Source organism: Rhinatrema bivittatum, chromosome 4 (genome assembly GCF_901001135.1).
Source record: "Rhinatrema bivittatum chromosome 4, aRhiBiv1.1, whole genome shotgun sequence".
NCBI lineage: Eukaryota > Metazoa > Chordata > Amphibia > Gymnophiona > Rhinatrematidae > Rhinatrema > Rhinatrema bivittatum.
In genome coordinates, this window is record NC_042618.1 from 472012143 (window position 1) to 472040120 (window position 27978).

The 27978-nt window shown below is 47.7% G+C and overlaps 1 protein-coding gene across 1 annotated transcript in view; it reads left to right on the top strand.

Annotated features, from left to right (window-relative positions):
- Positions 1–11899: 11899 nt before the first annotated feature.
- Positions 11900–27978, top strand: part of LOC115089198 (LARGE xylosyl- and glucuronyltransferase 1) — a 519096-nt gene continuing 503017 nt past the window's right edge. The window contains exon 1 of the mRNA XM_029597248.1: positions 11900–12808. The gene's annotated coding sequence lies outside the window, so the exon portion shown is untranslated. The remainder of the gene's footprint in view (positions 12809–27978) is intronic.

Here is a 27978-nt window from a genome sequence, read left to right on the forward strand (position 1 = left end):
CAATCCAGGCTACAAGTACCTGGCAACTACCCAAACACTAAGAAGATCCCATGCTTCTGATGCAATTAATAGCAGTGGCTATTCCCCAAATCAATTTATTTTATTTTATTTAGAATTTTTATATACCGGCAATCATGAAAACATATCTTGCTGGTTTACATAAAACAGGAGTGCATTATATACATAAAAACTAGAACTGTGGTGACCGAAAGGTACAGTTACATTTAACAAGGGTAGCCGAACTTGGAGAAGGATGAAGATAGGAGAGAATAGAAATAGTTAAACAATATACAATTTAAGTATAGTATACAAAATAAATGTTATATACAAGAGGCATGGTGTTTTAGTCAACTTGATTTAATCAAGTTGTTTTAATCAACTTGATTAATAGCAGGTAATGGACTTCTCCTCCATGAAATTATCCAAACCTTTTTTAAACCCAGCTACACTAACTGCACTAACCACATCCTCTGGCAACAAATTCCTAAGCTTAATTGTGCATTGAGTGAAAAAGAATTTTCTCCGATTCCTTTTAAATGAGCTTCCCCACTTGATGTGGCACTGTTTTACATTTTATAAAACTGTAGGAAGCCACCACTCCATGATCTAGCACCTATTTAGTTGGGGCATGGCAGGTTCCTCCTGCTGCTTGGGCCTCCTATTTGCATGCAGTTGGAGATTTTTCACCTCTTCCATATGCTCTCTCCCACCTCAGCCCTGCCCATCCCAGCATCGCTGCTCAGCCAGCAGCCCCCAAACCACGGCTTCCCTTCAGAACTCCAGGTAACGTGGACCCTAAATCCAAATCGCTACGTGCGGCTGAGATGGCCTTCCCTCCCACTGCCCCTGCAAGATACCCCGGGGACAGCGCCGGGGGGGGGGGGGGGCAGAAGTATCCGGGTCTTCCACAGAGCAGCGCACAGCCCTTGCCGCTCCGTCACCCGCCTGTCCGCATCAGCCACTCTTACAAGTATAATACTACCTCCCAAGCACCCAAGGGCTTCAAGGTCAGAGGCGAGCATGTTTGCATCGAGCCACCAGAAAATCAGATATTGTTCCAGTGACTGGGAAACCTGAGGGCCGGGAAGCTTCTTTACCAAGTCGATTTCCAACTGCAGGCCGAGCAGTCTCTCTCTCTTGTCTCCTTCCCCCTCGACGCTGCTCTTATTTTCATGGCAGCGCCAAGAGAATATCTGGGGAAGGAGGATTGTAATGCGTCAGTGGAAACAGCTTTCCCCACTGAAATTAAAACCAAAGCAGACCGGAATGGGATACAAATAGGCTGGGGGTACAGACCACAAAAAACAAAAAAAAAGAAATGAGGAGAGTGGGACAAATATGTAAGAGAAATCAGGGAAGGACTGGCGAGACAAGAAGGAGGGGTAGGAAAGGCCACCGGGAACGGTGTGGACAAAGCGATGTGGACGATAAGACTGGTGGATTTATCAACGCTCTTCTCTCCTTCTGAGGCTATGGGAAAAGCTTTGGATAAAGCTGGTCCTGTGATGTCTAACGGGGCACAGTCAGGCAGACGTGCGAGCGGGAGGAATGAAAGATGTTAGGGCGCAGGGGCTCGCAGAGGGAGCGACGGGCACGGCAAGGGATGGAGGACAGAAGGGAGATGCCCAGGAAAGGGGAAAAAGGAGCTGGGGAATGAAATCACAGAGCAGAGGGAGCAAAGCTTGGTGAGATCCGCCGTGCAGAATTAAGACAAGTTTAAGTCAGAAAGAAAATGCTTCCCTTTTTTTTTTTTTTAACAATATGGGGTCAACCAGGTGCCCTAGATTTCTAACTCGCCGTCGCCGAAACCATTCCTTTTCCTTCTCATTCAGTGACTTGAAAGCTCGGAGGCAAAAAACTCTGCCCTTACGTCTTCATAGTAAACACATTGTAAAACAGTAAAGTTATTTTTCTCTGGAAGAGAATCCTTTTCGGCATTTATCCGACAGGCTGCATAAGTTGGCATAGGGAGGATGAACAGGCAAGGGTGGCAAATGGCAACTAGTGCTGACTTTTCACACTGACCGGGCCACTCGTCCAGGATGGATTTAGGGGTCTGCCACCTCTGGGCAGTGTTATTGCAGTGACCCCCACCCCCCAATAAGGTAAGACAACAGGGAGCAGGCACAACCCTACAGTTTCCTGCGGCAGCTCAGGGGTGCATCCTGAGCAAATATAAGAAAACCTTCAAGCAAACAGTTCCATCTTTTACATTTTATTCTAGAAAAGAAGTGAGGAAAGGAGACCTGAAGGGAGAGTAGGGAAAGGGATCACTGGCAGAGGGAGAGGAGACGGAAAAGGAAAGGGAGAGAGGACCAGGGATGGGGAGAGAAGGTGCTGGGAGGAGTGGGGATGGGGGGGGGGGGGTGGAGAAGTGTGAGAAAGAAAGAACAGCAGGGATGGAGGAAGGGAGGGGGAGGATCGTGTTTCTGGTATGGGGAAAGAGGAGGCAGGGAGGTTCTGGGATTGGGGAAGGGGGGAGCAGGGAGTAGGAGGGGTGGGGGGGGATCTAGGGAAAAGCAAGAGGAAGGGAGGGAGATTCCAGGACCTGGGGGAAAGGATACAAGGGCAAGGGCGAGACGATTTCAATTCCAATGGTGGTGGTGGGGGGGGGGGGGGATAGGGCGTGTCCCTGCTGTGCTTTGTCGTCCTGCTCCTGCTCCACCATTGTTCCCCCCTCTAACCTCCCCGCCCCATTCACACTGCCCCCTTCCCTCTCACACCCAGGGCTGGTGCAAGAATATTAGGCAGCTTAGGCGAAAACTTACAGCCTTGCGCCCCCCCCCCCCCCCCCCCCCATGCACAATAAACAAAAAACCATGTATCTATAAAACTGATTTTACGTATATGTAGTTAAAGCACTGTCATCTGAAGTAAAAATAGCACTTTTAGCACGTCTGTTATATTTACATGCACTGCTGTGGTGCCACCCAGAAAGCCCTGCAAAAAACAGCCCACGTGGCATTAAGCCTTATAACACATGCTGGGTGTGGGCTTGGCCCTCAGAAAATGAGTAAATTGAATTTCAATTACAATACAATAAACCTTCCCTACCAAACAGCACCAGTTCCTAGCACTCGACCAGTAGCAACCCTACCTATGAAAGACAGCACTACAAATATTACCCCAGGCCCTAAAACACCACTACACCCCCTATTAGGAAAACAGAACAAACCAGGCTACTATAGATCCCTGCATTCATCTGGCAGGATAGCTCACCTCGGTCACACACACAGACCACAGATAGATTCTCACCAAATGCAGACTAAAGAGACCATAACGTATAAATGCACACATACAACCCCTCACTGATTCACAAATACACAGGCTCAATTACATATCGAGAGACACACAGACTCAATCCCACACACATACATAGCCTTTCTCATACACACACTCAATCACACACACAGCATCTCTCTCAATACCAGACTCACAGCCTTTCTCTCACAAATACATGCTGAGTCACACACAGTCATATACAGCCTCTCTCTCTCTCTCACACATACACACTCAATCACACACGGCTTCTCTCTCACACATACACACACTCAATCATACACACAGCATCTCTCTATATAAACAGACTCACAGCCTTTCTCTCACAAATACATGCTCAGTCACACACAGACATACACAGCCTCTCTCTCTCTCTCACACATACACACTCAATCACACACGGCTTCTCTCTCACACATACACACACTCAATCATACACACAGCATCTCTCTCAATACACAGACTCACAGCCTTTCTCTCACAAATACACGCTCAATCACACACAGACATACACAGCCTCTCTCTCTCTCTCTCACACATACACACTCAATCACACACGGCTTCTCCCTCACACATACACACACTCAAATACACAAGAAACACGCACATAGCCTCTCTTACACACATACTCACTCAATCATACACACACAGCCTCTCTCTCTCTCACACACACACACACACACACACACACTCAATTGTGGCGTCCGTCGGTCTCAGACGGCTTCACCCCATATGCCTCACCTTGTTCTCGGCTCCTCCCGCTTACCTTGGGAAAATGGCTACCGCCACATCTGCTAGCCGCCCTCTCCGGCGTCCCCGGAACGGCTATGGCGTTGCCTCCCGCCATGCTCATCCCAAGGGTCTACTAGGGTGCGCGCACGTGTGCTACCCACGTCTTTATTCCAGCTATGGTGCGAACCTCGGGAGCGTCCCCCTCAAGTGATGTCACGCCTTCTGGGTATATAGCCTGTACTTGTTTGCTAGCTCATTGAGTTAGCAAGGATTGGATTTATCCGGTCTAAGTTACTCTGCCGCTTCCGTGCTGCCGCTGGAAGCTCTCTTTTCTGCCCTTCGGGGTATTGACTAACATGGGTACCCGCTCCTCGGGGGCCCTCTGCTTTATTTCAGGTGCCTTACTAGGATCAGGCACTCGCTCCTCGAGGGCCTGCTCTCCCAGCCTCGGTGCCAGTACCACCTACGCCAACCTACAGCTACCATCTAGTGAGTAATCTTTCAGTCTCATCTACAGCATTGCCTTGCCTGGGAAATCTACACCGGAATCCTCTATGCCAACGCGGTGAGATGGGTTCCCTCTGCCAAGGGTCCCGGGACTGCTACCTCTGGATCACCTCACTATTGCCACCTCTGGTGGTACACATCAAGCTGTATAATAAAAGAGCTAATTCTGTGTTTGTGCATCCTGAGTCTAGCCCAGTACTGTGGCTCCTCTCGGGGCTCCTCCCCGTGGGCGTGGTCATCTGCCACAGTACCCAAGAATCCACCCAAACACCGCTAAACCATAACATCAATCACACAAGACACTCACACATATAGCTTCTTTCACCCACATACAGACTCAATCATATGCACACAGCTCCTCTCTCACACACACATTCAGTCACGAGTCACACACACACAGCCTCTCTCATACACATACAGACTCAAACATATTCACACAGTTTCTCACACACAGCCTGTATCACACAAACACACATGTCCAATCAGACACAGAGATACAGTCTCTCACATACACACACAACCTCTCTCACACATACGCAGCCTCTCTCTTGCATAGACACAGACTTAGTCTGTTGCGTCCGGTCTTCGACGGCTTTGCCGCGCCTACTTCTCTCTACTCTCGGCTCCTCCCGCTCACCTTGGACTGATTGCCGCCACGGCGTCTGCTTGCCGTTCTCTCCGGCATCCCTGGACCGGCTTTGGGCTGCCTCCTGCCATTCTCCTTCAAGGTACCTCTAGGGTGCGCGTGCACGCCGCCCTCATCTTTAACTTCACGTTGGCACGAACCTCAGGGGCGTCCCCCTGTTCTGACATCACGTCTTCCGGGTATATCTGCCTCCAGTCAGGCCACGTTTTCGATGCGCTATTACCCCTTACTGAATAAGGGGTAACGCTAGCGCATCGAAAACGTGTGTCCAACCCCCCCCCGAAACTAATAGCGCCCGCAACATGCAAATGCATGTTGATGGCCCTATTAGTTATTCCCGGGCGATTCAGTAAGTAAAATGTGCAGCCAAGCCACACATTTTACTTTCAGAAATTAGCGCCTACCCAAAGGTAGGCGCTAATTTCTCTCGGCACCGGGAAAGTGTACAGAAAAGCAGTAAAAACTGCTTTTCTGTACACCCTCCAACTTAATATCATGGCGATATTAAGTCGGAGGTCCCAAAAGTTAAAAATAATCAAAAATAATTAAAAAAAAAAAAAATTAAATCGACCCGCGGCTCGCAGGTTGAAAACTGGACGCTCATTTTGCCGGCGGTCCAGTTTCCGAACTCGTGGCTGTCAGCGGGTTTGAGAACCGACGCCAGCAAAATTGAGCGTCGGCTGTCAAACTCGCTGACAGCAACTGCTCCTGTCCAATCGCGTGCACAGGAGAGTGGCCTGTGCGCGCGATTTTTACTGTATCGGCCTGAGTATCTGCTAGCTCGTTGAGTTAGCAACAGGATTTGTACGGATGGGATTCGCTCTCCGTTCCTAAGCTACTCTGCCACTCCAGAGCTATCTGGAACTCTTACTACCCTTCGGGGTCTCTAACGGGGTACTTCTTTCAGGTGCTATCAGGAAACCGGTACTCGCTCCTCGAGGGCCCGTGTTCCCTGAGTCGCTGCCTGCAACCTCTAACCTTCTACTTGGAAGAACTGACTTACAGTCACTATCAGTGAGTACAGATACCATCTCTCTCCACAGTACTGCTTCGCTGGAATCAGGTACTCGCTCCTCGAGGGCCCATGTTCCCTGTGTCACTGCCTGCTACCTCTACCCTTCTACTTGGAAGTACTAACTTACACTCACCATCAGTGAGTACAGAAAACATCTCTCTCTACACTACTGCCTCACTGGAATCAGGTACTCGCTCCTCGGGGGCCTGCTCTCTGCTCTTGTGCCAGACCTCTCATCTAGTGGAATCTCTGCTACTGCTACGTAAGTACAACACCACTGAGTCTCTCTGCTCTAAGGGACCAGGTACTCGCTCCTTGAGGGCCTGCTCTCCCTGTCTCGGAGCTTCTCCTATTCCTCCATTGGGACTCTGAATGCTAATCTTATTGTGTGCTCATAACTCTCAGTCTCTTTCCACTACAGCACTGCCTCGCAGAGGATCCGCTGTTCCAGCGTCCTGTGTGAGACGCGCCCATCCGGGCTCTACAACCACTACTCACTACTGCCACCTCTGGTGGTCACCTAAACTGTCTAATAAAAGATTCAAATCTGTGTTTGTCTGTCCGGAGTTTAGCCTGACACCGTGGTCCCTCACGGGACTGCCCCCCCCCCCCCCGTGGGCGTGGTCAGCTGCCACAGGGTCCAAGGATCCACCCAAACACCAGTAACCATAACATAGTCATACTCACAGACACACACACACAGTCAATCACACTCACAGACACACAGCCTCTCTCACTCACTATTATCTTCCTCCTCCCCCCACCCCCCAGCACAAATAGTAGTAGAAGCAGCTTCCTTCTTCAGTTCTGAACACCAACAGGACTCTTCCTTCTTCTCTCAGCTGCCTGGGCAACAGTGCTGCTCTTCCTGTCAGGCTGCTCCAGCTCCTGACAGCTGCGGGGGGTCCTGCAGCTTGCAGCCTGCTCCTGCTCGAGCCATGCAGCCTGCTGCTTCAGCTTGCCATGGCTGCATGGTTCTGCTCTGCTCTAGCTGACCACTGCAACCTTGCTCCAGCTGCAGTTCACAACCTCCATAATCCCACGTCTCACACTGGTTGTATAGCAATCTTCCCAGATCCGCGGGCCCAAGGGACAACACTTCCTCTTCCAGGCCACAGGGGCGGGAAAGAAGAGATGCCATCGCGGCAGATTCCCCAGCACTTTGCCGCTCCAGGTAGCCAGCCACCTAGTTTGCCTGGTGCTTCTGCTGGCCCTCTTCACCTGTAGACATGTTCCTCAGCTGGTCCTCTCTCCTCACCTCCCGATGCCCCCCCCCCCGCTCAGTCCCTCCTAAGCTCTTCAGAATGATTCCCCCCTTTGCTCTGCCTACTCCAGGCTCACTTCACCCACCTCCCGTTCCCCGCAGGCTGCCTAGGAGGGGAGGGCAGGATCAGGCTGCTCTCTGCTGAGTGAGATTCAGCAGAGCTGGAAAGCAGCAGATCTACGGCCAGGCCTGCTGCCCTAGACACGGGCCTAGTGTTGCCTATCGACAAACCCAGGCCTGCACTTGCCTCCTGGCACTCAGACTGGCACAACAGCAATCTCCTTTCACATGGGCTACCACAACGCCTCTCAGAAAGTATTGACCTTTGGTTACCAGTGATCTCGGCCAGAGACCAAGACGTGAAAGGCTAAATATGGCTGTGTCGATTCACTGAGCCGCTTCTGAGAAAGTCCAGCCCATATAACTCTTTAACTGAACCTTGAATTAACCGGAGAAAGCATGATTTAAACTCCAAGTGCCTGAATTATCAAGTTTTCCCCTCCTATAGAAAAACCAAATTTGTTGGGTCAGGTTTTGACTGTGGCAGAAGTAAAGCAGGCACCCCCGCCAGGGGGTAGAAAATCAACCCAGGAGCTCAGAGAAGCAATAGATCAGGTTACCAGGCAACCAGCAAGCCGGCGGCGGCGGCAGCAGCAGCAGGAGCAAAGGTGATCTCAACCAGAGAGAAGAGAGGCAGAACCAGAACTTCTGTGGCCCAGAGGCACTCAGTATCCTTCCCAATAGACACCCAAAATGGGGGAGCCCGCTAGTGCACTGCCTCTGGCCAGGCCTTGGTTACAGGCCACAGGGAATTTAAAGGGGACAGGAGGAAGTAGAGGGGGCCGCAGCCTTCATCCGCCTTGCTGAATCCCGTAGAAGCAGAAGCTATGTGGCAAACTTTCCTGAGCTGCAAACCCTCTCCCCCTACTCCATTTCTAGTACTAAACCTCAGCGCGGAGGTAGATGTAAGGAAACCAGGAAGATGTCGCCGATATCGAAACTAGGGCAGGCACTTTCCAGCTCTGACCTCTGTATCATCTGCCGCACGCTCTCTAATGAAGACATCCGTTATTGGAAGGATACCCAATGCTGGCTCATTTGCTTTATCCTGAATCCATCCACTTTATAAGTTGTCTTCAGTGCTGCGAAGAAGAGTAGCGACTCGTGGATTTAAAAAAAAAAAAACAACTTATTAAAATGTTCTGCCTTTTGGGACAGAAAGTGGCAGAGGCGGGTAAGCAGCCAGTTAAAGAAATACCAGGATAATTCTCGGATGGCTCTGTTGACGTAACAGTGGATGTTCTTCTTCTTTTTTTTTTTTCTTCTTTTTTTAGAAATACGTGACCTGGCATATTTCCGTCCCAGCAGAGCTTCACTCGTTTCCCAGGGGTCAATAAATATTTCTGTACCTGTGTGTGTGTGTGTGTGAGATCCTTAACTGATTTGCTGGGCATGAGATGCGGGACGATTCAGAACAACGCGTGCGTGCCTTGCCCTTCTGTGAATCTGTTTCAGCATCCTAACCCAGAGTTTTTTTTTTATTCTCCCCGTCAGTGAATTCAGCCTTTTCCCCAGCAATAAAGTCCAGTATTCTGTGCAGACTAAACGTGGGAGATGGATGGAGAAGCCGTTAAGTGCATCATTTCAGAAAGCTATCCTACAACACCTGGCCTTTTTTCAAACACACACTAGAAGTCATTAAGTCTTGAATGGCACTGCACAGGAACCAGTGCCAGTCCTTGAGCTACGATGGCAAGAATCCAGCTGGTGATGTCACTGTGCAGAATTAGCTGGGAGGATGAGTGGCCTAGGGGTTAAAAGCAATGGGCTGGGAACTGGGGAAGCCTGCATTCAGCTCCTGCTTCTCCTTGCAATCTTGGGCAAGTCACTTTGAGGTCCAGCTAGCAAAGTTATCTGGCTAACTTTGGAGGTATATTTAATAGTGAAACTGCACTGTTGAACATAACAGGCTATCTTCAAGTTAGATGGCTAGCTGTAGCTACCTAACTCTAGGGCAGCTCTTTCACCCAACCAGACTTAGCTGGCTAAGTCGTCTGGCTAACTTTGAATATTGGAGTTAGCCGGTTAATATAGCCGGCTAACTCAACTTCTCCCAGTTATGCCTTCGGAAAGCCCCTAACTTACGGGCCGATGCAGTAACCCACGCGGGAGAGCGGGCGAGCTCCTGCTCTCCTGTGCGAGCGATTCACTAAATTAATTTATTTAAATTAGGGCCCGCTGTAAAAAGAGGGGCTAGGGACACTAGCGCGTCCCTAGCCCCTCTTTTTTTGACGGAAGCGGCGGCTGTCAGTGAGTTTGACAGCCGATGCTCATTTTTGCCAGCGTCGGTTCTCAAACCCGCTGACAGCCACGGGTTCGGAAACCGGACGCCGGCAAAATTGAGAGTCCGGTTTTCAACCCGCGAGCCGCGGGCCATTTAAAAATTTTTTTTTTAAACTTTTGGGGCCTCCGACTTCATATCGCCATGATATTAAGTCGGAGGGTGCACAGAAAAGCAGTTTTTACTGCTTTTCTGTGCACTTTCCTGGTGCCAGCAGAAATTAACGCCTACCTTTGGGTAGGCGTTAATTTCTGTATCGCACGGGAATAACTAATAGGGCCATCACCATGCATTTACATGTTGCGGGTGCTATTAGTCTCGGGGGGGGTTGGACGTGCGTTTTTGACGCGCTATTACCCCTTACTGAATAAGGGGTAAAACTAGCGCATCGAAAACGTGCGTCCAAATGCCAGTACTGTATCGGCCTGTTAGCTGGCTAAATTCTAGCCTCCTAACTTAATAGGAGGCTAGTATTTATCCTGATATGTACCCAAATATCCATTTAACTAACTAACTTCTGAGTTAGCCGGCTAAATGCTTTTGTAGATGGACCTCAGTGTCTCCCAGTGCCTCGGATACCCACTTAGATCGTAAGCTCTTTGAGGCAGGAATTTGCTGTCCCTGAATACTTACCATCATTGTACAGTGCTGAATATAAAAATTAGTATTATTACTTCTGGTTCATACATATTTGTTTGTACTCCTAAAAATAATTTTATTCTCTCAGTTGGTACAGAATGAGAACCTGAAAACTGAAGCTCAGGATATGTTCATTTTGGAGCTGACACCAATGAAATGTCTTGAAGCACCTGATGTGAAGATATGGGCACAAAGGCCAGCAAAATGAGCACCGATTGAAATTAAGGAGTAATTACACATTCTGTCTGCAGAGCACGGTTGGAAAATGCCCAAAATACTCCTTCAACAAATTAAAGTTATAGCAAAATTGTTAACCCGCCAAGCTGATTGATAAACCTGAGCTTCCCTTTAAGCTAAAATGCTGACTTTTGGTGCTATCTTGCTGCTTTGATGGGACTTGTGACTTCACGTGGTGGGATTACAGCACTGCCGGTCCTCAGCAAGCCCAGACAGATCGCTTAGCAGAGGTGGTTCTTCTATCACATTTGCTTCCTGGCAGGGAAAGGATCGGGCACCGTTCTTTTGGGGAATCAGTTTTTATACCATTGCACAGAAATGTGTGTGCTCTTTTTGTTGGCATTAGGGTGGAGCAAAAAGAAATAGAAACGTAGAAGCTGGTATGTGTTCATTATTTTAAATGAACCAGCTGCCGGATCTCTCTTCAGACGTACAATGTCAATGGAATAACAAATTGGTTGCTTTTTTTTTTCCCCCTTTACCGTTGGCACGAGTAGATGCAGGGGGGCTGGGATGCAGATTCACAGCAGGTTCAATGTTTGTTTTTGCCATAGACTCTCAGGGCGACCTGACACACATCCCCCCCATCTCTTCCCTTCCTTCTCCAGTCTACAAATGAAGCCATTCTTACTTGGGATGATTACTCTCTTGTTTTTAGGGGTGACGGGCTGTGTTTTTGGAGAGTTATTTTCACGTTTGGAGATCTGCACTTTCCCGGCTGCTGTTTGAAAGTCACAGTGCAACGGTGGGGCTTTCGTAAATGATGAGATGAGGTTATATTATCATCACCCGTAACAGGAAGGTGACATCTGCTACAGTATTGTGGAAATGTAATTTTTTTTTTCAATATCTGTGCTCCTGTACTGTTTTGCATATTCAGGTAACAGATTACTGTGAAGCAAATATTTTTGGTGCGGCTGTGGGAAGTTTAGAAGAAAAGCAGCCATGGAAAACTGCGACAGTGCAATATTTTTGAATCTTAAATTATTTTGTTGGAAAAGTAGACAGGGGGTGGGGGGTGTAGTGTGGTCCTCAGAGGCTTTCGTGCTGAGCCGATGCGCGCGTCGAGGAATGGAAGGATGTGGCCGCCCCCCCCCCCGCCCGCCTGCTCCGGATCCCACGCTGCCCGCTCCAGGTCTTAGCTTCCTTTCGGTGATCAGGAGGGGGAGGGAGCAAGCAGCGCCTTCGGCTGAGCCCCTGATTGGACGCTCCCTGCCCGTCGCTAGATAAGCTTTGCGTGCAGCGGCAGCCCTGCCAGTGCCAGATCCAGCACGGGCGCTTTGTGCGCAACCGCCCCCCCAGTCAGTGCAGCTGTCCAGCAAAGCGCGAGGGCACGCGGCACGCGCGGGGTGCGGGGCTCGCGCCACGCAACTGCCATCCCAGGGGGGAGGGGCGCCGCTCGCGGACACATTGTATCCCGTGGGAGCGGCTCGCGGACGCATTGTATCCCCCCGAAGGAGCGGCTCGCGGCCGCACTGTAGCCGGCGGGGGCGAGCTCGCGCCACCCTGTGTCCGCGTCTCCCTCCGTCCCGGGCCTCCGGCGGGGAGCCGGGCCCTGTTTTTTTGTTTTGGTTTTTTTTGGACAGCAGGTTCACCGGCGCCGGGAGAAGGGGGGAGCGCGCCGGCCCCTGCCGACACCAGCACAGGCGACAAGGAAGCTTGCCAGGTGAAGAGGAGGAGGAGGAGAGAGAGCGGGCGGAGGCCTCGAGGAGCACCCGAGCCGGCTGCAAGAAAGAGACGGAAGGTGGGAGCGGGCCAGGAGCGCTGCCGGTCCCAGCCCCTGAGCGCCTCTCGCTTATTGCTGCTGGGGAGAGGGGGGGTGCTGCAGGTTCCCTCCCGCCCTCGCACCCTCCTCCTGCAATGGAAAGTGCCCCGGAGGCCCCCCCACGCGCCGGGCTCCTCCAAGCAGCGCAGCCAGAAATGCTTCAATGTATTCATTGTGGTGGCAGCAGCAGCGCAGACGTCCGTCTGTCCTTGTAACCCCCCCTCTGACCGACCGACCGACTCGAAGGAACAGGATTCGTTTGTTGGGCTTTGCCTGCCGCCCCGAAACTCCTGCCGGGGTCGCCCTTGCTGGGCAGGGCCGAGGTGCGACCTGGGGCCACAGCATCCACTGGGCTGCTCCTTGTTTTGGGACCTCTGCTCCAGGTAGGGGGGGCCATAATTGGGCCCTTGCTCTTACTCTCGGCTGAGTGTGCGGGTATTGATTTGGTAGGAATTGAACTGTAAGAGCTGAAAGCCCCGTGTTCTTGCATTGCTTCTTAAATCAAACATTAGCTTCGGCACTCGTTTTCCACCTTGCGGGCGCAGATCTGAAGTGGATCTATTTTTAACGTGAAATGTCCAACCTTTCAGGTTGTAACTGTATTGCTATGCAAGAGACAGGAATCCTGGATTGCTAAGGGTATGGCTGCTCCCTGACTTCTACTTCCTGCTGTGTTTGCACACTTTTTATTTTAAATTCGTTTTTTTTTTTTTAATTAGTGTTTTATTTACTTGCCATAGTGAGCAAATACAATAAGGGTTTTCAGAAATATTCACTCGAGATAACAGCCGGTTTGCTGACATTGGGCAAAAAAAAAAAGATAATTTTTACCTGATGCCAGTGTCGGACAGCTTCTGCTTCAGTGACACCCCCTTAGAGTTAGGGAGGAAAAAAAGTAATTTTTAACTGGTAAACTAGGCATTTGGCATTTGTGACTTAAATTCCTAGCACAGTTACTCGCACTGTAGAAAACCTAACGTCCTATCAATAGGGGGTGGCACCAGAAGCAAGGCAAGGGAGCAGCTAATCCCCTGGTGCCCATCCCAGAGACAGAGATTGTAATGTAGCTCTTACAATTGATACTCTGGCACGCTGTCAGAGCTATATATAAAATATATAGCCTGCCACTAGACTCACTGTCGTGGTTCCCAAGCCCTGCACTTCTTAGATAAAAGCAGTGTGGCTGCCATTAGTCCACTTGACAGCAGAGAAAAATAAAAGTTAAAAAAAAAATAAAAATAAGGCGATAGCGTTTTATTGCACTAACTTAATATCTGTAATGGAGGCACATGCTTGGAGCTTCCAGCAGTATTTACTTCAGCCTGGGATTGCATCTCATTCAGCACCATGCAGCCGTCCAGGCCAGTACCCTCTGCTGTAAGGGTTGTGTTTTTTTCAAAGAAAAACAAATTAAAAAAAAACTATAAAGGGGATCTTTTTTTTTTTAGTTGGTCTAAGGTCAAAAGTTAGTCAAAAACATTAAGTTAGTCCAATAAAGGAATCCCCTTATATATTTATTTGTATTAACTTTCCAATTCCTTGTATTCAGATGGAGTTACATGACAACTCCACTACTTCATAGTGTAAGGAAATGTAAAGCAGGTTTTTTTTTTCACCTTTGCAGGGTTTGAAGTTAACCTAGTGCTGTTTTTCTAATTGGGACACTGTGTAATTAAAGGAAGCTGTTTTATGAGGGTCAGGACGGGCCAGACCCAGCGAGGACGTTGCCTCCCATTGCCGCCTCCTTGTCTTACAGTGCACACTGGTCTCGCTACACTCTTTTTGTTTTGTGCGTTAGGCTTGAAGCCTGGACACACACTGAAACATACTGGAGACTGTTGCCAAATGCAGGAGACCTGCAGGGGATGTGCACTTCCCCTGCCCAGACTTCGGAGAAACAGGTTGAATATAGCTCCACAAAGCCAATTAACTGGTCTCCTTCCTATGGCCTTGGCTTTATGCATCTAGAATCATTTACAAGTAAATGTGTTTCTGCAGCATACTGTAATACTTAGTTTTGCCATTTCAGATGAATTAGCATTTCTTCAACAGTGGCAGAAATTCTTTGTAATGTTCCAATATATTTTGAGTTGAAATTAACTGTGATAAAATTGTCCCTTTTGAAAAATGGAGTTGAAATTGCTTTGATAATTAAGGTAAATGGAAACTGGCTTTTGAGTCAGCTGTCTTCTGCTGCTGCTCTTTATCACATGTAAAAAAGCTTCATACCTACCTTATGCTGAGAAATAGTTAAAACTAAAAAAAAAATGTTAACTGCAATATTTCTTGCTTAACTATCTGCAGCATTGTAATGTCTAATATCCAGGCTCTCTGTTGCTTTTTTGCATTGAGGTGTGTCTGAAGGAAAAAAAACAAACCTAAATAGTCTCCCAGTTTTTTTGCATTAAATTCTAGAAAAAAAAATAGAAGCTCAATTTTGGTTGCATTTCTCCATGCTTTTTAAGAATACAATATGCAAGGCATATCTGGTTCAATATATTCTAGCATCCTCCATGCTTCTTAAGAATACAATATGCAAGGCATATCTGGTTCAATATATTCTAGCATCCTTGCAATATGCTCTTTGCTATAACAAGTCTCCCTCACTGGTATGGTTGAGAGCAACATTGTTGCTTTTCTCTATGGGGCATCAAACTTTCTTCGAGGATGACCACCTCGGACCTTGAGTGTTGCATCCAGGACCGGTGATTTTGAAGGAACAACCGCAACTGGACTATAAAATAACTTTTCACGTTAAGGCTAACCTGAAAAATGGCGCCGCTTTACGGCCCTCTGGAGTCGGCCATCCCAGGACTGCGAGAACTGAGGCACAGTTAGGATCCTAATTCTACCTCTGTTGATGGGCTTGGGGGTGCAGAGCTACACAGCCCCAGGATGTGTGGAAAATTTTTTATTTTCTTCTTATTCAGCATCTTTGAAGAGTAACTTGAGCAAAATGAAATACTGCAGAGCGTAAGGGAGGAAACCTGAAACCGCTCTGGGACCGGTGCTTGTTTGAGGGCTGTGTAAATGCATGCATCCATGCTGAGCTTTGTGAGATTGTTGGGACTTTGGAAAGGACCCGGAATTTTTTTATACCGAGAGACCCCCAGGTTTCTCAGGAGGTTGGAGGAATGCAAGACTTTTAGACATTTTCATTAAGAAGAGCTCTAATGTTGCTTGTTTTCATTATAATTTGGCATTAAGAGATGAAATCTGTCCAGGATGGTAGAGCAAGTGCTTTCTCTAACCACTTAAGGTATGGTTTAAGCTCTGCTTTGCCAACATGAGATTTTAATATTTGATGATAATTGTTATACTTTGTAGGGCCTGGTGTATTAAGATCTCAAACTATACAGAGATTACATGTTGTTGCAGATTGCAGTCGGGTGCCATTCGGTTCTCGTTCTGTCAGCCACGCATGGGGAACAAATACTGAGGTGAAAATGAAGGGGTTTGGAGCATTTTATTATTTTTTTAACTCTCAAAACATTTCCCTGATGGTGAACAAGACTTTGCACCCCGGAAAGGAGAAGATAACTTGTAATTTAAATAGTATTTCTTTTGTGATTGCAGGCTTGGTATGCTTCAGTGGAATTTAGTCTTTCTATGGTTGCCCACTGGGAGCTGTGTTCTTCTCTTCTGGTTTTCTCATAAGTTCCGTGGAGGGCTTTAGATGGAAGCTAAGTACATATTGCTCAGAAGCAGGTTACAGATTGGCAAGGAAAATTAATATTTAGACTAAAAGCGATTATTCCCTTTTATAATGAACATATTTGCTGGTTTTGCTTTTTGAGTCTGAGGTTGAAATTGCTCGTTTTTTGGCTGGATTTGTGAGGCCCAGCCACGCGCGTAAACCCTGGGACACGAGTAAGTGCCGGGGGGGGGGGGGGCGGTCCGGGACCGTGCTGTTCCTTGCTGTCCCAGAGCTTCACACGCCGGTTGGCTGCTTGCACGTGCGAGTTACTTCGGGTCAGGCCCTGAAGTAACTTGCAAAATAAAAGGTAAAAAAAAAGGGGTTTGAGGGTGGGGAGGAGAGGGGTAGGGGGTGGGAAGGTTCCCTCACTTGGAATACTTTCAACAATTCTGGAGATCGCACCTCTTTTTTTTTTTTTTTAATTTATTTGTTTTTTATATACCGCGAATTGGGCAGGTAACTGACCGCTAGGCAGTGTACAATAATACAAAATTAAAATAACAATAGAAGCAAAATCTCAATATACATTGGTTTTACATTTACTGAATACAATATCTATCTGTATTATAACCGTAGAGGGTGAAAAACTTAAATATTGTTCTTGCAATCATAAGGATAAGTAACTGATTTTATAAGCAACGGAAAATAGGTACTTTTTTTTTTTTTTAAAGGATTTTTAAAATTCTTTTGTGTTTTGCTGTTAGACGTATTTCTTCCGGGATTGAGTTCCAAAGGACTGGTCCGGCGATAGAAAAAGGATATAAACAGGATGGAGTCAATTTGGGGGCAGGGGGATATTAAAATGGTCAGTGGTCTTCATCATGAAACACATGGAGACAAACTTAGATATTTGTGATAGAGACATCTTAAATACATCCAAGAGGCAGAAAGGAGGCTCTGGATTTAAGGGATAAAAGGAGGTAGACTCAAGGCGTATTCTAAGGAAACTTATTACAGGAAGTGTGGTGGATGCATGGAACAGCCTCCCTGTGGCCACATGGACAGTCTCTGAATGCAAAGTCTGAGACAAGCACAGGGGGTCTCTCAGGGACTTGTAGGGGTTGTAGAGCTGAGCAATTGGTGTAACTGGGCAGACTAGGTCACAGTCTTTCTCCCATTATGTTTCTAACTAATGGGTAAAAGCTTGATTAGAAAGCATTTCTCTTAAATGCTTTCTTTAAAAAGAACTATTTTCTCTTCAAGGTAATATAAACTGCAAAGTCTGAAGAAATGCCTTTGAAGAAACATCTCTGGGTATACTCTACTCTCTGCAAAGACATGATCAGTCACAAAGTGCTGATTGAACTCCAGGCTTTGTGCTTATAAATATGTTAAAAAAAAAAATGTGGCCATCTCTCCTGCTTCATGCACCCCAAGTTTGCTTGCGGCTGACTTTCAATTCATTGACCCAGATTTGAAGTGCAAAAAAAAAAAAAAAAGCAAACCAGAATTGGATGGCATTTGCTTAAGTAACTTGAGACATCGTTACCCAGAGATCAGCTGCAGATAACATAGAAATAAACTGGATGCGAAATAACTGTGAAAGATGGGGGCAATCAGATAGGCCATGTTTTCTAAATAAAACCAGTAATTCATGTCAAACAGCAAGGAAGCGTCTCCAGTAGTTTCAAGAAGGTTAAACATAGATTAAAGAGGGCAAACCTCAGTCGTGTGCTCTTTCCTTGTTCTACACCTCACCTCATGTAGGTCTCCTTCTCCCTGCCCTCCCACCTTCACACCTTTTAGGTGACCCACAGTCTCTCCCTGCCTCCACCACCCCTAAATGTCAAAATGCAGGTCTCCTACCCTTCCTGCCAATTCCTGGTATTGTCCTTCTTCTCCTTTCGTGGTGCCTTTGTGCCCTACTCTTCTTTCAGCTGATCAGCAATTAATGAATCAGATTCTTCTGTGCAGGGGTCAATCTCGTGGCTCATAGTACAAGACTGGCCCCATGCAGCGGAGCAAGCTGATGCACTGCTACTCCTGCCAGTGGGGGGTGTGTGTGGCTGGAGGTGGGCTAGAGGTGATGCCAGTGACACCGGGATGCCTCTTGTCTCTGGTATCCTGGGTGATTGCCCAGCTTGCCCTACCCTTGGAGAACAGACTTCTGAGAGGGGGTATATGGTTAGAGGTCTATAAAATCATGAGTGGAATAGAATGGGCAAATATAAATTAGTCGTTTACTCTTTCAAAAGATATATAAAGACTAGGGGACACTCCATGAAGTTAATAAGTAGCACATTCAAAATCGGAGAAAATTCTTTTTAATGTAATGCACAATTAAGTTCTGGAATTCGTTACTGGAAAGATGTGGTTAAGGCAGTTGGCATGACTGGGTTTAATAAAGGTTTGGACAAATTCCTGGAGGAGAAGTCAAACTGTTATTAACCAAGTAGACTTAAGAAATAGCCACTACTTATCACTGGTGTGATAGGAGTATGGGATCTATTTTTATTATTTGTCATCTCTGGATTGGGCACTGTTGGAAACAAGATACTGGGCTTGATGAACCCTCAATCTGACCCAGTAGGGCAAGTTCTTAGTCTTACCCTAAAGCCGGTCCTGGCTGAGGGAGTAAAATGGAATACGTACGTGGGATTTAAAAAATAAATGTGCATGGTTGTTCCCTGCTCTCCACACTAATTGCTGATGTTTTTAATGCACATGCTTTATGCTGCTTCTCACACTATCCAGGCAGTGTTCCTTTTGAAAATTAGCTACAAGTTATGTGCAGTAAAAAGTACCCGTGTACTGCGGGCTCTTCAGAATTGCTCCCAAAGTGGAACATATTGATTAACATGTCTTTTGTTGTAATATTTATGACTTAAATACTGCTGTGCAAGTTAATTTACATAGTTGCAATATTCTTGGCCTGAAAAGCTTGCAGTCAGTTTTTTGTGTTTTTTTTTTTTAAGGTGACACAGTAAGTAGTGGGTATGCAAATCAAACCAGGTTCTTTTAGATTCTTAGCTCTGTGTTCCTACTGCTAATTCTTGTATCTAATTACTGTTTTATCATATTGCCACAATCTTTCTTGCTAAGGATAGAAAAAGAAACTGGAGGGCAGATTTATCTTGCTACTGTTTTGCAGGGGCAATCTCTGTATAACTGCCTCTTTATATTTATGGAAATAAGTTACAGTAAGTAAGGTGCACTTAATTTGTTTATACTTAGCTGGCACACAGATTAGTGCTCCTTCAAGTAAATCCCAGGTTAATCAAGCATTAGATGTTTAATATCCAGAGGTGTTGCTATATATGTAATATACATACATGAATGCAATACAATAAAAGCTCTCTAAGTTGAAACTAACACTAAATCCAAAAAAACCTAAAATTATGTGGTTATGGAGAAATGCCTCTAAACCACCAATACTAGACCTAGGAACTTTTAACATTACTCAATCTGATCAAGTATGAGACCTTGGAATACAGATTAATGAGAACTTCACAATAAAAAAAACATATTTTAAAAAAACATATAAAGAACATATAAACTAAAACAGGATACTCAAAGCTTATATTACATTGGCTGAAACTACTAACAATACAAGGCTTCTTTTTTGCATTGCTTACAAAAATTAATATTTTCAAACTTAGACTACTGCAACTCTTACTTGGCCTACCATCAGGTCTACTAAAACCACTATAGTTCAAAATGCCTCTGCGAGACTCTTACTAGGGACAAGGAAATTTGACCATAACACCCCTTCTCTGATAGCACTGCACCGGCTTCCTGTAAAATACAGAATTCACCATAAACTAACTCTAATGTTCATATCAACAATATTAACCCATGCTTAAGAGGAGTGACACTTCAACCATACACTCCACAGAGAGCCCCAAGATCACAAAACAAAGGACTTCTAAAAGTGCATTCAACACAGAAGATACACCTAACATACAGGTCGATACAGTAACGTTGAGTTAAAGATTCCCGGTCTGTAACGTGCTGGGAGCGCACAATACAGACGAGTAAGGCCATCCAGCGATACAGTCTCCAGTTTCACGCGTCCTTAGCGCTTCCTAAACCCTTTCCGCACCCAGCATGTAAATGAACGAAAAAGCTGTATAATGAAGGAATTAGCTATTCCCCTGCGATACTGTAACGGGCGCTGATATCTCCTCCGTAACCCGCTGTTCTGCCGCGGCCTTAACCTGCTAGTTTACCGCCTCCCCCTAGTAGGAGTTAGTGTAGTGTAAAAACATTGCTTACCCGCCCTGGTCCCGTCCGGTCTCCTGCAGCCCCGTCTGGTCCCCTCCTCCCGAAGCAAAAAAAAAAAAACGAAAAAGTAGCAAGGCTCGGGCCTGCTACGGTAAGTGTAAAAAGTGTAAAAAAACAAAAAACTTGTGTGTGATATAAAAAAATAAAACAATTTTAAATACCTGTCGGAGGGCCGTGGGTCCAGGCGGGGCAGCCATCAGCGGCATCCGGTAGTCCCTTCCTCCCTCCCTCCCCTGCCTGGATGAGCGCCAAAATCGCACGGGCGGGTCGGCAGCGGGGCGGCAGCAGGATCCGGGAGCGGCGGGTAGGCAGCAGCGGGGTCCGGGGGGGCAGCGGCAGCAGGATCCAGGGGTGGCAGCGAGATCCGGGGGGCGAGTAGCGGCAGCGTGTTCGATCAGGCAGGTAGGTAGCAAAATAAAGATGGCCGCCTGCACGGGAAAAATCGTGCAATTGGCCGCTGAAGACGTGACGTCACGACGTTTGGCGTCACGGGGTGTGACGTCACGTCTTCAGCGGCCAATTGCAGCTTTCCCCCGTGCAGGCGGCCATCTTTTTTTCCCACCTACCTGCCCGATCGAACACGCTGCCGCTACTCGCCCCCCGGATCTCGTTGCCACTGCCGCCCCTGGATCCTGCTGCCGCTGCCCCCCCGCTGCCGACCCGCCCGTGCGATTTTGGCGCTCATCCAGGCAGGGGAGGGAGGGAGGAAGGGAGAAGGGACTACCGGATGCCGCTGATGGCTGCCCACCGGCCACCTGGACCCACGGCCCTCCGACAGGTATTTAAAATTGTTTTATTTTTTTATATAATAACACAGGTTTTTTGTTTTTTACACTTACACTTTTTTGCACTTCCTGGTGCCTGTCATTTCAAATGTCATTTGAAATGACAGGTACCAGCGCACCCAGGTTACTGTATAGGCGCTGTTACAGCGCCTATACAGTAAAATGGGTTGCGCCCATTTTACTGTATAGGCATGCATTTGCATGCGATTAGAGGAGAGTATCGGGGAGTTAGTGAAGAGAACTGTGCGTGCGGGGAGGAAGGGTGCGCCTGACACTGCCGCACTGTTTTTACCGCGGCCTTACTGTATCGAGCCGATACTAACAAGAGACCAAATGTTTTCCATAGCAGGCCCCAAGTTGTGGAACTCCCTCCCTGAGTCAATACATCAAACAGAAAACAAGAGCTTCAGGGGTGAACTAAAAAAAATGGCTCTTTATAAATGCATGTGACTTACCGTAATATACCTTATACGATGGTAACTCCACTGTCAATACCAGAGATATTGTCAGTGAAACAAGAAATACAAACTGAATGATGTGATATGTACCACTAGGAGAACTAGAATTTGTAGCTAATCTTGTTGTGCTGACCTAGAAATACATGAATATGAACTAGGATATATATTTGCTATTGTATTGACCCAGAATATGAATGCTGTCCCAGTATGCGAATGTTGACCGTGAACATGAATGCAGATTTTGTAAACCGTTGTGATCTTCTTTTGGAACGATGGTATATAAAACGTCTAAACGTACATCATCCACAGCATGGGTCCATAAGTCCATCCTCCTCCCTGCCTGAAAGATTTTGTTTAAATTTAAAAATAAACTGCCTCTCCTCAGTCTACAAGATGGTGTACATAAGAACATTTAATAGACAAGACAGCCAACACAAATTCCATACAGAGCAAAATTATTCAAAGGCCTTAGCAAACAGTCAAGACTTGTACACTTCCTGGAAGGTATAATCTGCAATTGACCTAAAAGCCTGCAGTAATAAGTTCCAGAGAGAATTGGGTCATACAAGATAAAGCTCTTTGCTTGGTTATGACCAATCTGATGCCATCAGCGATCTTAAGGATAAACTGCTGCAAGCATTGCAAAGTCCATGCTGATTGATATTAACTGACTGTGTTGGACAAATAACTTCTTCACAGCTGTTCTCATTGAGTTGAGCACAGTAATTTAAACTCAATATTTTTAGTACCGGCTGCAAAAGTGCATAGTAATCAAATGAGCTGCTAAATTCTGGACAAGATGTAATCTATACAGCTGATATTTAGGAAGGTCTATCAAAAGGGAATTAAAATAGTCAATATGCATATATATTTATGCTTTAACTAGTAAGCGTAAATCAGGCTTCTCACAGGACAAGCAGGATGGTAGTCCTCGTATATGGGTGACGACATAGAATGGAGCCCAATCACGAACACTTGTCAGTTTCTAGAACTATGGCACTAAACCTGCAGCCAGCAGGGGTCCCCCTTCAGTCTTTTTTTTCCGCACAGCAGTAGCCCCGTGGGATAAGGAGCTCCATATAGATTCCTGACAGGAATTTTCCTCATGGAATTACTAAAAACTTTCATACTCCATAGGGGTCCCTCCTTCGAATTTTTGACTCTGCGGTACTCTGGTAAGTTTTTACCCCTTTTGGTCGATTCCCATCGAGTTTGGCCCTCGTGGCCTACTGGCCATCGACCGTACCATGGCTCAATTTTTTCAGATAGCCATTGCGTTGGGTTCCGTCGGTGCCCAGACTGTACTCGCACCATGTCCATAACAGACCCTCAAAGTCTATGTAATGTGTCTTGGGTGCGAACATGTCTTGACCTGCACCAAATATGCCTTAATGCGACCTAAAGGTCACAAAGCTAGAATGGAGAAGATGGAACTTCTCTTCTGTTCTCAGACCCTGATGCTGTCATTGCATAGACATCGTCTGCACCAGTATCGGCCACTGGCTGGAGACCGCCTGGCATCAACTTCTTGGCCTTTGACTATCTCTACCCCCCCTCAGTACCAAGGGGGATTGTAGAGAGAAACATCGGCATCAACACCAGAAGTCTCGGATCATCGATGAAGGAAAGTCATCGACCTCACCATCGTCCGAGCCACCATCTAAGAAACCCCATCCAGAAAAGGCACTGACCCTTTCTGCGACCAGGTCACCGAGGTAACCCTCACCCGGACGGGTATCAGGAGCCGCGACTCCGCCTTTAACGGTGGTCCCTCCAGCTATGCCTCCTTCCCTTCCGGAGCCGGGGCTGCTTGCTCCAGGTCTCTGAAGAACTGGACTGGATGGTTCAGGAGACCATCGATAAGGTGATGCACAGACTCCAAGGTCCCCCAGCGCCAAAATCGGTGCCGGTCACGGAACCGACCATCAATCCCATTCCGGCAGCATTGGCACTGCTGCTCTCAAAGATGGAAGCACTTATAGCCGCTTTTCCACCAGTGGATCCTGGGTCATCGGGAGGAGAAACACCGTTCCGCATTCTGCCATCGGGTGTCCTGCCGATGCCTCAACCATCGATGCCAATGTGCCCATCAGTGCCACGGATCCATCCTCGATGCCTTCATCTGTGCCTCCAGTACTTCCCTCAATGCCTTTAGAGCCTAGACCGGGACCTTCAGGAATATCATCATCCTGTCCTTCTCAGGTTCCTAGAGGGGCAGATACTGATCTCTATGACAGCCGGACAGATGACTTGCCATCGCCGCATTCTCCTCCAGAGGACCTATCCTTCATAAATTTTATGAAGGAAATGTGAATTGGTTCCTTTCCAATTGCAGACTGAACAAGATGACAGACATCAAATGATGGCGTTGTTACAATTCCTGGATGCTCCCAAGGAAATAACCTCCATCTCTATTCACCAGGTTCTTTTGGATCTCCTCAAAGAATTGAACACCCTGGTTCTGTTGCTCCAGTCAACAGAAAAGCTGATACCACTTATTTGGTCCAGTCAGCCCCAGGATTCCAGAAACCTCAGCTGGATCACCAATCTGTGGTGGTAGAATCTGCCCAAAAGATCAAAACCCCACTCTTCCTTTCCCCTAGGTAAGGAACAGAAATTCCTGGATGCCATTGGCCGGTGTGTCTTCCAGGGATCGATGCTTATCTCTCTGATCGCCTCCTCCCAGCTGTATATGACCCTGTACAACAGGGTCTTATTCAAGCAGATACAGGACTTTACAGAGTCCCTGCCTCAGCAATTCCAGGAACAGCTTCTAACCCTGGTACACAAGGGATTTGAGGCAGGGAAGCATGAAATAAGTTCCTCTTATATCTTTGACACCGCTTCCCAGGGTATCTGCAACTGCTATTTCGGCAAGAAGATGGGCCTGGCTTAAATCTTCAGATTTGTGCCCTGAAGTACAAGACAAATTATCTGATCTGCCCTGCATAGGAGACAATCTGTTTGGCGAACAGATTCAGCAGACGGTGGTGGAACTCGAGGACCATCATGAGACCCTTCGCCAGCTCTTTCTGATGCCCTCTGAGTATTCCTCCAAACAGCCATTCAGGAAGGATACTAAAGTCATTCTTCCGTCCAAAGAAATCCTATCCACCACAGTCTAGAACTCGTTCCACAAGATCTTTCCAAAAGGCCCAGTCACGTCAACCTCGTAAACAAAAGCCACAAGCAGCTCCTCAGCCTGGCCCTGCTTCCGGTTTTTGACTCCTGCACAGAGAGCAGCAGCCAGTTTCCACTGCCTCAGATACCAGTGGGAGGTAGATGTGTGCCACCTGTTGAAATGGCACAATCACCTCAGACCAGTGCGTCCTTGCCATAATCTCTCAAGGTTATCACCTGAACCTTCTCTCCATTCCACCAGACTCCCCACCTCTACCGACGTGGAGAACATCTGACCACTCACTACTCCTGGAGCAGGAGGTCTCCCTCCTCCTCCAGTCCAGAGCAATAGAACCAGTGCCATACTCACAACAAGGCCTAGGATTCTATTCCTTGTACTTTCTAATCCCCAAAAAATCAGGCGGCGTTTGTCCAATTCTGGACCTACGTTCCCTCAAGTACCTCCACCGAGAAAAGTTCGAGATGGTAACCTTGGGTTCCCTCCTTCCTCTTCTGCAAAGAGGAGACTGGCTCTGCTCTCTCGATCTCAAAGATGCGTACACACACATTGCGATAAATCAATCTCATCGCAGGTTCCTGAGATTTCTAGTAGGCCTCAAGCACTATCAATACAGAGTGCTCCCATTCGGGCTGGCATCTGCACCACGAGTCTTCACCAAGTGCTTCGTAGTAGTAACAGCATTCCTCAGGACTCAAGGTGTTCACGTCTACCCCTATCTAGATTGGTTGATCAGGGCTCCCACTCAGCAAGCTGCTCTGTGGTCCCTACGTCTTACTTTACACACTCTGATTTCGCTAGGATTTTTCGTCAACTATGCAAAATCCTGCTTATTCCCATCTCAAACTTTATCATTCATAGGGGCAGACTTGGACACCTTGCAGGCAAAGGCATTTCTGACTTAACAGTGAGCTTGCACACCAGCTACAGTCTCAGCACCGCACAACTGCACGCCACTTCCTCATCCTACTGGGACACATAGCGCCCTCAGTACAGGTTACCCCAATGGCCCGCTTGGCCGTGAGAGTCATGCAGTGGAGTGTAAGGTCACAATGGACTCAGTCTGTCAACATCTATCGACCACTGTCCACATCAGACTCACTCTGTCAGTCTCTAGCATGGTGGAAAAATCAGATCAATCTCCTCCAAGGCCTGCCCTTCCAGGCTCCAGACCCGCAAATAAATAATTCTCACCACCAATGCATCCAACCTTGGCTGGGGAGTCCATGTGGCCGATTTGCAAACACAAGGAACTTGGTCTCCAGAGGAAGCCTAACACCAAATCAACTTCCTGGAGCTACAAGCAATCAGATATGCTCTCGGCAGGGCCGGCGGAAGCAGTAGGCAAACTAGGCGATCGCCTAGGGCGCTGAGCATTAGGGGGCGCCGAGCCGCTGATGGCCAATGGCCGCCGGTGGACGTCATCCCAATAGCGGCTGAGCGGTGAACTACTGCTATGCTGTGTGCCGAATACACACAGCAAGAAGATCGGCGGGGCCGTGGTGGAGCTCAAGTCACCACGGCCGGAAGAAAACAATCACGTCTAAACATGCTGGTGCTCCAGCTCCTTCCTGCCCGCGCGGCCCCGGAAGAAAAATGTTGCCGGAGCCGCGCGGGCAGGAAGGAGGAGGTGCATCAGCCAATGCAGGAGCTTCTCCTCCTTCCTGCCCGCGCGGCCCCGGAAGAAAAATGTTGCCGGAGCCGCGCGGGCAGGAAGGAGGAGGATCATCAGCCAATGCAGGAGCTTCTCCTCCTTCCTGCCCGCGCGGCCCCGGAAGAAAAATGTTGCCGGAGCCGCGCGGGCAGGAAAGAGGAGGAGCATCAGCCGCGTACAGAAGAGGAGCAGCGCGGCTCGAGAAGTCCGGGGCCGCTGCAGAGCCCATCCTGCAGCGGCCATGAAGAGGAGGCCCAGAGGTGAGAGAGAGACTGAGGGTTTGTACAGTGTGTATGTGTGCGTGTATGAGATGAGTTGAGAGACTGTGTGTGGGAGTGAGGACCTGAATGTTTGCAGAGACAGCATGTGAGAGCCTCTGTGTGTGTGTGAGAGAGACAGCATGTGACAGTGAGAGCCTGTGCTTGAGCAAGACAGCATGTGGGAGTGAGAGAGAGCCTGTGTGCCAGTCAGACAGCATGTGCCAGTGAGAGATTGTGTGTATGAATGATTGTATGAGAGAGAGCATGTGACAATGAGAGCCTGTGCTTGAGCAAGACAGCATGTGGGAGTGAGAGAGCCTGTGTGCCAGAGTCAGCATGTGCAAGAGAGAGACGGTGTATACATGATTGTATGAGAGAGAGCATGTGAGAGTGAGTGCCTGTGTATGTGTGTGTGAGAGAGAGAGAAAGCATGTGAGAATGAGAACCTGACTGTGTGTTTGAGGGAAGAAGACAGATGGAGAGAAAAGAAATATGTTATAAAAGGAATTGGCAAAAAAATAAGAAAGGGAAGGTGGAAAAAAAAAAGCCTGTGACCAACTGATTAGAAAACTAAGATCAGACAGCAAATGTAAAAAAAAATAAAATATTTTTTACTGATTGGAACATGTAATCTTTGGGAATGTGCAAGAGTAGCACTTTCTCTATGCGGATCTCACAATGTACCATGAGGCCTGCACAGAGGAGGCAGCAGAATGGGCTTCAGTGCCAATAGTAGCAATCAGCACCTCCGCAATAGCCATACAGTGACAGTGGCAGCAGAGGAATGAGAGAGGCTCTGAGGTTGCTGGCAAAAGAAAGAGAGGGGGGTCTCTGCCTTTAGTGTGTGCATGTGTATGAATGGGAGTTTGCCTGGCGGTGTATGTGTGTGAATGCATGGGTGCCTGCCTGAGGGTGTGTCTGTGTATGAGAATGAATGGGTGTCTTCCTGGGGTTTGTATGTGTGAGAATAGATGCCTGCCTGTTTGTGCTGTATGTGTGTGTGTGTGTGAGAATAAATTGGTGCCTGCCTGGGGGTCTGGGTGTGAGAATGAATGTGTGCATGCCTGGGGGATGGGGAGGGAGTGGTGTGAAAATGAATGGGAGCCCACCTGGGGGTCAGTGTGAGAATGACTGGGAGCTTGCCTGTGTGTGTTTGTGTGAGAACGATTGGAAGCTTGCCTGGGAGTGTGTGTTTGTGTGTATGTGAGGGAGCCAGTGAGAGCATGAGTGTGTATGAGAAAATCCAGGGGAGTAAGAGTTTGTTGGGGGGGGGGTGTGGAGGGGGAGAGAGTGCCTTAGAGCCTGAGTGTGTCAGTGTCTGTGAGAGCGAGAGGTT